This window comes from Oryctolagus cuniculus, chromosome X, assembly GCF_964237555.1.
Source record: "Oryctolagus cuniculus chromosome X, mOryCun1.1, whole genome shotgun sequence".
NCBI classification, from domain to species: domain Eukaryota; kingdom Metazoa; phylum Chordata; class Mammalia; order Lagomorpha; family Leporidae; genus Oryctolagus; species Oryctolagus cuniculus.
The window spans coordinates 36,563,040-36,575,816 of NC_091453.1; positions in this window are offsets into that span (position 1 = coordinate 36,563,040).

The following is a 12,777-nucleotide window of genomic DNA, read 5'->3' on the forward strand; positions in this document are numbered from 1 at the left end:
GCAGAAGCACACACATGAACACATTTACAGGTGTAGAAAGACATGATTGGAAGTAACCTGGACATTGTCAGAGATAATGAACCACAAAGCCCCATCATTAGTTAGATGTTCTTTTCACAATCCCAGGATTCCATAAGTGAGTCTGCTGTGGGTCAAATGCCTATACTAAAGCTGAACGAATTTTAACTGTACTAAGAACCATTTCAAGCATTATGTAGAAACCAATTGACAACAGTGAGCTTACTCAGGGCTGGTGTTGTGGTGTAGCAGGTAAAGCTGCTGCCATATGGGTACTGGGTTGTGTCCTGGATGCTCCACTTTCTATTCAGCTCCCTGCTAATGGCCTGGGAAAAGCAACAGATGATGGCCCAGGTGTTTGGGCCCCTGCCACCCACGTTCAAGACCCAATGAAGCTCCTGGCTTTGGCCTGCCCAGTGCTAGCCATGGCAGCCATTTGGGTAGTGAACCAGCAGTTGGAAGACATTCTCTCCCTCTCCCTCTCCCTCTCCCTCTCCCTCTCCCTCTCCCTCTCCCTCTCCCTCTTCCCCTCCCTCCCACCCTCCCTCCCTCCTTCCCTCTGTATGTCTCATTCTCTCTCTGACTTTCAAAATAACCAAAATTTTTTTAAAAAATAGTGAGCTTGTTCTGGTCAGGTCCTAATCGTTCATCTTCATAGATAGCTAAGGAAATAGCCTCTAGGTATTTGTATTGTATCCTATAAAGTAGTGAACTTCAAATGCTTTATTGCAATGCTGCTTGTAGCCTACAACACTGACCTCGTGAACCACTGTGGATTGCAAATCAGTTTGGAAACATTAAAGTTTTTCACAGAAAATCTGTAGTGGTTAGTAAAAGGTGCAATACAAGTATATGCAGACACACACAAGAATCCCCATCCATTTTGTCCTCATCCTTGGGAATTCAGGTTTTTTTCAGACAAAATAACATCTTTGATATGAGCTGCAATGACTACCGTAAAACGTGTAGTGTCTAATGAAATGCACTAGTAAGTTCCACTAGCAAAGCTTCACATGAAAATTCTGATAGCAGCATCTGATTTGCATATGACAACTGCCACGTGGTACAGACTGGAATTCACTGGTAAAAGAATCAGCAAGGGCATGTGACCTCTTATACTCTTGGTATCCCATGGACAGCTGTGCTGGAGCTGGGGTGCAATGGCTAACCATCTTCCTTCTGTGTTCTCTCTCTCTCTTTTTTTAAAGATTTACTTTATCTATTTGAAAGACAAAGTTACACAGAGAGGTAGAGAGAGAGAGTTCTTCCATCTGCTGGTTCATTCCCCAAATGGCCACAATGACTGGAGCTGACTCGATCCAAAGTCAGGAGCCAGGAGCTTCTTCTGGGTCTCTCACACAGGTGCAGGGACCCAAGGACTTGGGCCATCTTCCACTGCTTTCCCAGGCCACAGCAGAGAGCTGGATCAGAAGAGGAACTGCTGGGACTAGAACTGGCACCCACATGGGATATTGGGGCTGCAGGCCAGGGCTTTAACCCATACGCCATAGTGCCAGCCCCATGTATTCTCTTTTTATAATCTAATTGTGAGATTCTTATTTCGGATTCCAAGGCATCAATAATTTGATCTCAGATGCCAACAGGTGTGTGATATTAGATGTCAGTTATTTAAGGGGCTTTTGAAAAGTGTCAACTGCTCAGAATCAATGGAGTTTGACCCCCAATTTTCTCAGTCCCATGGAAACCAACTTTTTCATAGATTCTCCTGTTTGGCCATGTGGGAAGTTGCAGAAAGAACTCTTATAGGAAGAGGGGCTACTGTTAATCCCAGGAACTACTCCTTCTTATAGCAGCCCAGAAAGAATTCCTGGGTCAGCTATCAGGTAATTATTTTTTTTCTTTATAGTGTCATTCATACATTCTACTTTCTGTTGTGTCACAAGAATTACTTCACAACTTTCTTCCATCCAAATCAACATACATTCCCTGTAAACTCATTCAGTGGGCCAGGATTTACCTCACAGGAACAACAGGAGGAAAATAAAAATTGGCATCAGATTGAAGACCTGGAGGCAAGTCATTCAGGAATCATCAAAGCCCTGGTTCTTGTGACCCTCAGCTATCAAGGTATATGGTGACGTGTATTGGCCATCTTCTGGTTAAGTGTTCACAGAAAGATTAAATGCAGAAGTCCCTATCTCATGTACTGAGGGCTTCTGCAATACACTACCAGAAATGGGTTAGGAGGGAAAATGTCAACTAAAATTTGGTAAGCAGAGTGTCCTTGCTGAGAAAGAAAAAAAATACAGAAAGATATCAAGGATTATGCTTGCTTCCACCTTAAAAACAGAAGATCTGGGGTCAGTATTTTGGTGCAACCAGTTAAGCCACCACTTGTGATGCACCACATATGAGCCAAATCCCACATGAGTTCAAGTCCTGGCTACTCCACTTCCGACTCAGCTCTCTATGAATGCACTTGAGAAAGCAGGGGAAGATGGCCCAAATGTTTGTGCCTTTACCACCCACATGGGAGAACTGGATGGACTTCCAGGCTCCTGGCTTTGGACTGGCCCACCCCTGAGGCATTCTGGCCGTTGCAGGGAGTAAACCAGCAGATAGAAGATTGAGCGTGCGCTCTCGCTTGCGCTCTCTCTCTCTCTCTCTCTCTCTCTCTATATATATATATATATATCTCCATCCATCCCTGTAACTCTGCCTTTCAAATAACTAAAACTTTAAAAAAATCGCAAGAGCCATAATTTGTTTTTAAGCTATTATTAAAGAGAGAGAGAGTGACAGAGACAGAGACAGAGAGAGAAAGAGAATCTTTGCTTTCCTCACATGAGTATTTCCTTAAAAGAAGTATAGCTGAATGGAATATATAAGAGTCAGTTTAAATATATATTCTAATTCAGTACAAATAGCTACTTTCTTATGAAAAGACTCCTATCTATCCTTCCCTTCAGCATCTACCCTCCTATATTCTTTGATGAGATAAGTTCTATGAACTGAAATAATGCACACAATTTACTGTTACATAAATAAGAGCTTATTACTCCATTGGCTTCATCAACATAAGTTTACTGTTCAAGAATCTCTTGTCTGAGAAGTTATTATTCATTCCAGGAGCTATTCAGAAAAAGAGCTAAATGTCATTTTAGAACCCTAAGACTCTACACCACTTGGCTCAAAATTCTTGCTTAACTTTGTCCACCAAACCTAAACTGCATGACTCCTACCCAATCATAAGTATCTTTAAGGTCTTTTCACCCATGAGATGCTAGTGTGTCTGTGGAGGTATTGTTCCCCCTTAACAGCATTATGCAATCATGTCAGCACTGTCTTTTGAACAGGTTACTTAGCTGATGATGAACCTAGTCACTACTACTATACTCATTCATCATGTGACAAGAGACTGAGCCTAGATCCTAGATTTTAGCACCGATATCTATGCATGTTTCTAAATCATACATTTAATTATCACAGGCATTTTCAAGGGAATTAGCTACCAGTTCAAAGACTTAAATGCACAGCAATGTAACCAAAAAATGAAGAAAATAAATCTGACTGTATTTATTCTATGCAAATGAAGAAAGGCATTGAAAGCATGACCAATAAAGACAAAAAACAGCTACAGAGAAGGAAATAACATATCAAAGCATATATTTTTATTCTTTTTTTCTTTTTTTAACTTTTATTTAATGAATATAAATTTCCAAAGTACAGCTTATGGATTACAATGGCTTCCCCCCCATAACGTCCCTCCCACCCGCAACCCTCCCCTCTCCCACTCCCTCTCCCCTTCCATTCACATCAAGATTCATTTTCGATTCTCTTTATCTATAGAAGATCAGTTTAGCATACATAAGTAAAGATTTCAACAGTTTGCTCCCACACAGAAACATAAAGTGAAAAATAATAGATGATTTTTTTAAATGATGATGAAATCAGATCAGACCTATTGTCATGTTTAATCCCAGTGAGAGTCAAGTTGGGAATTGATAATTTCTTCTTCTTTTTTTTTTTTTTACAGAAGATCAGTTTAGTATACATTAAGTAAAGCTTTCAACAGTTTGCACCCCCATAGAAACACAAAGTGAAATATACTGTTTGAGTACTCGTTATAGCATTAAGTCTCAATGTACAGCACATTAAGGACAGAGATCCTACATGAGGAGTAAGTGCACAGTGACTCCTGTTGTTGACTTTACAAATTGACACTCTTGTTTATGGCCTCAGTAATCTCCCTATGCTCCAGTCATGAGTTTCCAAGGCTATGGAAGGCCCTTGAGTTCTCCGACTCTTATCTTGTTTAGACAAGGTCATAGTCAAAGTGGAAGTTCTCTCCTCCCTTCAGAGAAAGGTACCTCCTTCTTTGAAGACCTGTTCTTTCCACTGGGATCTCACAGAGATCTTTCATTTAGTTTTTTTTTTTTCCAGAGTGTCTTGGCTTTCCATGCCTGAAATACTCTCATGGGCTTTTCAGCCAGATCCGAATGCCTTTAGGGCTGATTCTGAGGCCAGAGTGCTATTTAGGACATCCGCCATTCTATGAGTCTGCTGAGTATCGCGCTTCCCATGTTGGATCGTTCTCTCCCGTTTTTATTCTATCGGTTAGTATTAGCAGGTACTAGACTTGTTTATGTGATCCCTTTGACTCTTAGTCCTTTCATTATGATCAATTGTGAACTGAAATTGATCACTTGGACTAGTGAGATGGCATTGGTACATGCCACCTTGGTGGGATTGAATTGGAGTCCCCTGGTATGTTTCTAACTCTACCATTTGGGGCAAGTCAGCCTGAGCATGTCCCAAATTGTACATCTCTTCCCTCTCTTATTCCCACTCTTATGTTTAACAGGGATCACATTTCAGTTAAATTTCAACTCTTAAGAATAACTGTGTATTAATTACAGAATTAAATCAGTAGTATTAAGTAGAACAGACAAAAAAAAACTACTAAGAGGGATAATGTATTAAGTTGTTCATTAACAGTCAGGGCTATACTGATCAAGTCACCATTTCTCATAGTGTCCATTTCACTTCAACAGGTTTCCTTTTTGGTGTTCAGTCAGTTGTCATCGATCAGGGAGAACATATGGTATTTGTCCCTTTGGGACTGGCTTATTTCACTCATCATGATGTGTTCCAGATTCCTCCATTTTGTTGCAAATGACTGGATTTCATTGTTTCTTACTGCGGTATAGTATTCTAAAGAGTACATATCCCATAATTTCTTTATCCAGTCTACCGTTGATGGGCATTTAGGTTGGTTCCAGGTCTTAGCTATTGTGAATTGTGCTGCAATAAACATTAGGCTGAAGACCGCTTTTTTGTTTGCCAATTTAAATTCCTTTGGGTAAATTCCAAGGAGTGGGATGGCTGGGTCAAACGGTAGGGTTATCTTCAGGTTTCTGAGGAATCTCCAGACTGATTTCCATAGTGGCTTGACCAGTTTGCATTCCCACCAACAGTGGGTTAGTGTCCCTTTTTCCCCACATCCTCGCCAGCATCTGTTGTTGGTAGATTTCTGCATGTGAGCCATTCTAACTGGGGTGAGGTGAAACCTCATTGTGGTTTTGATTTGCATTTCCCTGATTGCTAGTGACCTTGAACATTTTTTCATGTGCCTGTTGGCCATTTGGATTTCCTCTTTTGAAAAATGTCTATTGAGGTCCTTGGCCCATCTCTTAAGTGGGTTGTTGGTTTTGTTTTTGTGGAGTTTCTTGATCTCTTTGTAGATTCTGGTTATTAACCCTTTATCTGTTGCATAGTTTGCAAATATTTTTTCCCATTCTGTCGGTGGTCTCTTCACTCTCCTGACTGTTTCTTTTGCAGTACAGAAACTTCTCAATTTGATGCAATCCCAATAGTTGATTTTGGCTTTGACTGCCTGTGCCTCCCGGGTCTTTTCCAGAAATTCCTTGCCTGTGCCAATATCTTGAAGGGTTTCTCCAATGTTCTCTAATAACTTGATGGTGTCAGGTCGTAGATTTAGGTATTTAATCCACGTTGAGTGGATTTTTGTGTAAGGTGTAAGGTAGGGGTCTTGCTTCATGCTTCTGCATGTGGAAATCCAGTTTTCCCAGCACCATTTATTGAATAGACTGTCCTTGCTCCAGGAATTGGTTTTAGATCCTTGATCAAATATAAGTTAGCTGTAGATGTTTGGGTTGATTTCTGGTGTTTCAATTCTGTTCCATTGGTCTATCCATCTGTTTCTGTACCAGTACCATGCTGTTTTGATTACAACTGCCCTGTAGTATGTCCTGAAATCTGGTATTGTGATGTCTCTGGCTTTGTTTTTGTTGTACAAGATTGCTTTAGCTATTCGAGGTCTCATGTGCCTCCATATGAATTTCTGCATCATTTTTTCTAGATCTGAGAAGAATGTTTTTGGTATCTTGATTGGGATTGCATTGAATCTATAAATTGCTTTTGGGAGAATGGACATTTTGATGATGTTGATTCTTCCAATCCATGAGCATGGAAGATTTTTCCATTTTTTGGTATCCACTTCTATTTCTTTCTTTATGATTTTGTAATTCTCATCGTAGAGATCTTTAACGTCCTTGGTTAAGTTTATTCCAAGGTATTTGATTGTTTTTGTAGCTATTGTGAATGGGATTGATCTTAGCAGTTCTTTCTCAGCCATGGCATTGCTTGTGTATACAAAGGCTGTTGATTTTTGTGCATTGATTTTATACCCTGCTACTTTGCCAAACTCTTCTATGAGTTCCAATAGTCTCTTAGTAGAGTTCTTTGGGTCCCCTAAGTAAAGAATCATATCGTCTGCAAAGAGGGATAGTTTGACTTCTTCCTTCCCAATTTGTATTTCTTTAATTTCTTTTTCTTGTCCGATAGCTCAGGCTAAAACTTCCATAACTATGTTAAATAGCAGTGGTGAGAGTGGGCATCCCTGCCTGGTGCCAGATCTCAGTGGAAATGCTTCCAACTTTTCCCCATTCAATAGGATGCTGGCCGTGGGCTTTTCATAAATTGCTTTGATTATATTGAGGAATGTTCCTTCTATACCCAATTTGCTTAGAGTTTTCATCATGAAAGGGTGTTGAATCTTATCAAATGCTTTCTCTGCATCTATTGAGATAATCATATGGTTTTTCTTCTGCAGTCTGTTAATGTGGTGAATCACATTGATTGATTTGCGAATGTTGAACCATCTCTGCATACCAGGGATAAATCCCACTTGGTCTGGGTGGATGATTTTCCTGATGTGTTGTTGTATTCTATTGGCGAGAATTTTATTGAGGATTTTTGCGTCTATGTTCATCAGGGATATTGGTCTATAATTTTCTTTCAGTGCTGCATCTTTCTCTGGCTTAGGGATTAAGGTGATGCTGGCTTCATAGAAAGAATTTGGGAGGATTCCCTCTTTTTCGATTGTTCTGAATAGTTTGAGAAGACATGGAATCAGTTCTTCTTTAAATGTCTGGTAGAATTCAGCAGGGAATCCATCTGGTCCTGGGCTTTTCTTTGTTGGGAGGGCCTTTATTACTGATTCCATTTCTGTCTCAGTTATGGGTCTATTTAGGTTTTCTATGTCTTCATGGTTCAATTTAGGTAGGTTGCATGTGTCCAGGAATCTATCCATTTCTGATAGATTTTCTTGTTTACTGGCATACAAGTTCTTGTAGTAATTTCTGATGATTCTTTTTATTTCTGTGGTGTCTGTTGTTACGTTTCCTTTTTCATCTCTGATTTTATTGATTTGGGTCTTTTCTTTTTTTAGTTAGTTGGGCCAATGGGGTGTCAATTTTGTTTATTTTTTCAAAAAACCAGCTCTTTTCTTGGCTGATTTTTTGTAATTTTTTTTGGATTCGATCCTGTTGATTTCTTCTCTGATTTTAATTATTTCTCTTCTCCTTGCTAGATTTGGGTCTGGTTTGCTGCAAATTTTCTAGGTCCTTGAGATGCGCTGAAAGCTCATTTATTTGGTGCCTTTCCAATTTCTTGATGTAGGCACCTATTGATATAAACTTTCCTCTTAACACTGCTTTTGCTGTGTCCCATAAGTTTTGGTATGTTGTGCTGTTATCCTCATTTACTTCCAGAAAGTTTTTGATTTCTCTTTTGATTTCTTGAATGACCCAGTGTTCATTCAGGAGCATGTTGTTCAGTATCCATGTGTTCGCATACTTTCTGGGGTTTCCTGAGTTGCTAATTTCCAGCTTCATTCCTTTATGGTCTGAGAAGCTGCATGGTATGATTCTAATTCTATTAAATTTGCTGAGACTTGCTTTATGACCTAGTATGTGATCAATCCTAGAGAAGGTTCCATGCACTGCTGAGAAGAATGTAAAGTCTGTAGATGTAGGATTGAAAGTTCTGTAGATATCTGTTAGATCCATTTGGGCAATAGTGTCGATTAAATCTGCTGTTTCCTTGTTGATCTTCTGTCTGGATGATCTATCTATTTCTGAGAGTGGAGTATTGAAGTCCCCCAGTATTATTGTATTGGAATCTAAGTCTCCCTTTAAGTCCCTTAGCATATCTTTTAAATAGACCGGTGCCCTGTAATTAGGTGCATATACATTTATAATAGTTACATCTTCCTGTTGAATTGAACCCTTAATCATTATATAGTGCCCCTCTTTGTCTCTCTTAACAGTTTTTGAATTAAAGTTTATTTTGTCTGATATTAATATGGCTACACCTGCTTTTTTTTTGGTTTTTGTTGGCATGGAATATCTTTTTCCAACCTTTCACTTTCAGTCTGCATGCATCTTTGTTAGAGAGATGTGTTTCTTGTAGGCAACAAATAGTTGGGTGTTGTTCCTTAATCCATTCACCAGTCTGTGTCTTTTAACTGGACAGTTCAGGCCATTCACGTTTAATGTGACTATTGATACATAGTGACTTTGCCCTGCCATATTCCCGGAGATATTCTCTAGTATATGCTTTGAGCTTCCCATGCTCTTTTACTGGTAGGTGTTCTTCCTTTCCCTTCTTTCATATTGATGGCCGTGTTTCTGTGTTTCTGAGTGTAGCACATCTTTAAGTATCTTTTGCAGGGCCGGACGAGTGGCCACAAAGTCTTTCAATTTCTGTTTGCTATGAAAGGTCTTTATTTCACCTTCATTCACAAATGAGAGCTTAGCAGGATATAATATTCTGGGCTGGCAATTTTTCTCTCTTAGCACCTGTGCTATGTCTCGCCATTCCCTCCTAGCCTGTAGTGTTTGATGAGACGTCTGCTGTGAGTCTGATTGGAGATCCTCTGAGAGTAATCTGACGTTTCTCTCTTGCACATTTTAGGATATTTCTTTATGTTTCACTGTGGTGAGTTTAATTACAACGTGTCGTGGTGAGGATCTCTTTTGGTCATGTTTACTGGGGGTTCTATGAGCTTCCTGTACTAGGATGTCTCTGTCCTTCTCCAGACCCGGAAAGTTCTCTGCTAGTATTTCATTAAAAAGGCCTTCTAATCCTTTCTCTCTTTCCATGCCTTCAGGAACTCCTAGAACCCGAATGTTGGTTTTTTTAATGGTATCCTGTAGATTCCCGACAATATGTTTTAGATTTCTAATTTCCTCTTCTTTTCTTTGGTTTGACTGTATCCTTTCCTGTTCTCTGTCTTCTAAGTCCGATATTCTCTCTTCTGCTTCACCCATTCTGTTTTTAAGGCTCTCTAATGTGTTTGTCATTTGATCTATTGAGCTCTTCATTTCATTTTGATTTCTCTTCACTATCACACTTTCCTGCTCTACTAGTTTCTGCGTTTCATTTTGATTCTTCCTTAAAATTTCATTTTCACAAGAGAGATTTTCAATCCTGTCCAATAAGGATTTCTGTAGTTCAAGGATTTGCTTTTGAAAACTTCTAAATGTTCTTATCATGAATTTTTTGAAATCCATATCTTGCATTTCTTCTATCTCATCATCTTCATAATCTTGGCTTTGGGTGTTTTGTTTATTTGGAGGCATCATAGTGTCATCGTTGATCTTGCTCCCTCTATTTCTGTGTTTGTTACTTGGCATAGTTAATTCTGTTTCCCTCACTGTGAGTTTTTTTTTTTTTTTATACAATGTCCGTGTTAAGTGGACTGCCTGCTGTTGGAGGAGCCTTGGAGACTTGAGATGGGTGTGGCCTGAGAGCTCTGCTTGGTTCTTCAGGGTTACAGGTGTGCAAAGGTGACACCCTCAGGTTATGCGTGGTAAATGTCTATTTATTTATTTTATTTTATTTTATTTTATTTTATTTTATTTTTTGTTCAGGAGGTAAGTAATACTGCAAGGCTGAGCAGAATGGATGGTATTTAGCTTCGCTGGCTTCTACCCAAAGAGTCTGTGAAGGCTAGGTTTCTCCTGCAGACTCCCACTGGGTTGCCTAGGCTACTGAATTGTAGCCTTAACTCTCCCCTTTTATTATGTATATCCCAGCTCTTTGTCTCTTGCTGGCCTTTGCAAGGTTGGCAGAGAGTGGAACTTGTCTGTACCAGTATGCCCCCACCTTTTTTTTAATTAATTAATTTATTTATTTATTTTTCCTTCTCTCCTGTCGTCAGTCTATTGGACTTTCCTGCTTCAAAACCCGCGTCCCTCTAAAATTCTGTCCGCCGTTTCCCCGCCAATGTCTCCGGTTACTGAGCTCACCTCCGCTTCCAGTGCCGATGTGTGGACTCGGAGCCCTGGGTGTCCCTCCTCTCCCCGCTGGTGTCTTGGTCACATAGACTCCCCTTCCTGCACTGGCGCTCAGACTCTGTGGCTCCTGTGGTTCGGCTTCCGCGTGGTGGGCGACCCTGCTCTCCCAGTAGGTCCTTTGAGTCACAGCGAATAGCTCTGGAAGAGTTTCCTCTGCAATTTTTTTCCTGATCCTTTTTCTGAGGCTACCATAACTCCGCTTTTATTAAACTAAATTTTCCCGGACTATCGGTGCACGCCCTCACTATTCTGCCATCTTGGCTCCGCCCCCATATCAAAGCATATATAAAAATAGGTATTAAGATCCTCAGTCACTATTTTTGTCACAGGTGATCTTTATGAGACACATTCTTATGTAAAGTTATCCTAAAAGAAGTTCCTTCAAAGTTCCTGGAAAAGAAAGATTGGTCAAGAGAAAGAATTGGGGCTGGTGCTGTGGCATAGCAGATGAGGTCACCACCTATGACACTGGCATCCCATATGGGTAATGGTTCAAGTTCTGGCTGCACCACTTCCCATCTAGCTCCCTGCTGATGTGCCTGGGATGGCGGGGGAGAATGGCCAAATCCTTGAGCCTCAGTACCCACTTAAGAGACCTGGAAGAGGCTCCTGGCTACTGGCTTCAGACTGTCCCAGCCCTGCCCATTGTGACCATTTGGGCAGTGGGCCAGCCAATGGAAGATCTCTCTCTGTCTCCCGTTCTCTGTCTGTAAATCTGCCTTTCAAATAAATAATTAAATATTTATTTATTTTTTATTTTAAGAGATGGGCCAGCGCTATGGTGTAGTAGATTTAAGCCTCTACCTGCAACAACGGCATCCCAAGCCATCTTCCACTGCTTTTTCAGGTGCATTATCAAGGAACTAGTTCAGAAGTGGAGCAACTGGGACTCAAACCAGCACTCATAATGGGATGTGGATGTCACAGGAAATGGCTTAACCTGCTGCACCACAACACTGGCCCCTGAATTGGCCTATTTTCTAAATGAGAAGATTGAGGTTCAGATATTGTGCCTTACCAAAGGGTACATGACTGGAAGAATATAGAGTCCTTTCAACTGCCAGAGATAGGTGATTTAGAAGATAGCATCTTGACTGGGAGCTGAAGAAGTTGGAGTGCTCGGTATGTGCACTGATTCCTTCAGGGAGAAGTTGGGAGAGGTTTAATCACTAGTGTTGGAGTAGGTGAGGAAGGCAAGGGATGTATTCACATGCCCATTCAGACTCTGGGAAGTCTCTTGTTTCCTTGCTCTGGCAGCTTCCAGATACAGGTTTGCAGAAGCCTAATCCTCAGGCAGTAGCTTGAACACTATATAGACAAATCCCTTCCAGGGAGAAACACTGAGCTTGGGATTTTTGCCTGCTGACTCTGCACTGAGCATGTGAGAAAGTGCTCCTGCACATGTTTAAAGTTGCCTTTTATCCTCTGAGGTCTCATGGGACATGCAAAGGTCAAACCCAGTCACCCCCAGATGTAGGTAATTTAGGAGCCAAACTCAAGGGCGACAGTGAACATTGGGAAGCTGTATGTCTGCTTCAAACCCTCTACTCCTTTGGGATACTCTGGGAGTTGAGAATTCCCATTATATTATAAGGTGCTGTGCTTTGAGTGGGGCTGGAATGAGAGGTTAAATTTAAATGTGATTTAAATGTGGATATTTTGTTCAGTTTTCTGGTGTGTAAGAGTTTCCAATTGATTCATATTCAAATGCTTATTCAGTGCAGTGGTAGAAAATCCAGTCAGGCGCCTCCTATTCCATGATCTGCTAATGTCCCTCTATAACTTTTGTATTTTATTTTAAGAAATACAGAGAGAGAAGGAGAAAGGAGAGAGGAGAGAGAAGAGAGGAGAGAGAGAGAAACCTTCCCAGATCACTTCCAGAGAAAGGAGAATGGAAACATGATTAAAAATTCTCAGGTATCATACAAGACAGTGAAACAAAGTTAGTGGATGTTCACAGCAAAAAATGAAAATCTTAAAAAAAGTTATTTGTAAAAATTACTTGCAATTGTATCACCTAGATATAAACACTGGTATCATGTTGGTGCATAATCTTGTGTACACTTATCTATCTAATTACACATAGATAGAGATTCATCAAGTATCTCAAAAATTATGATATAACTAGTACTAG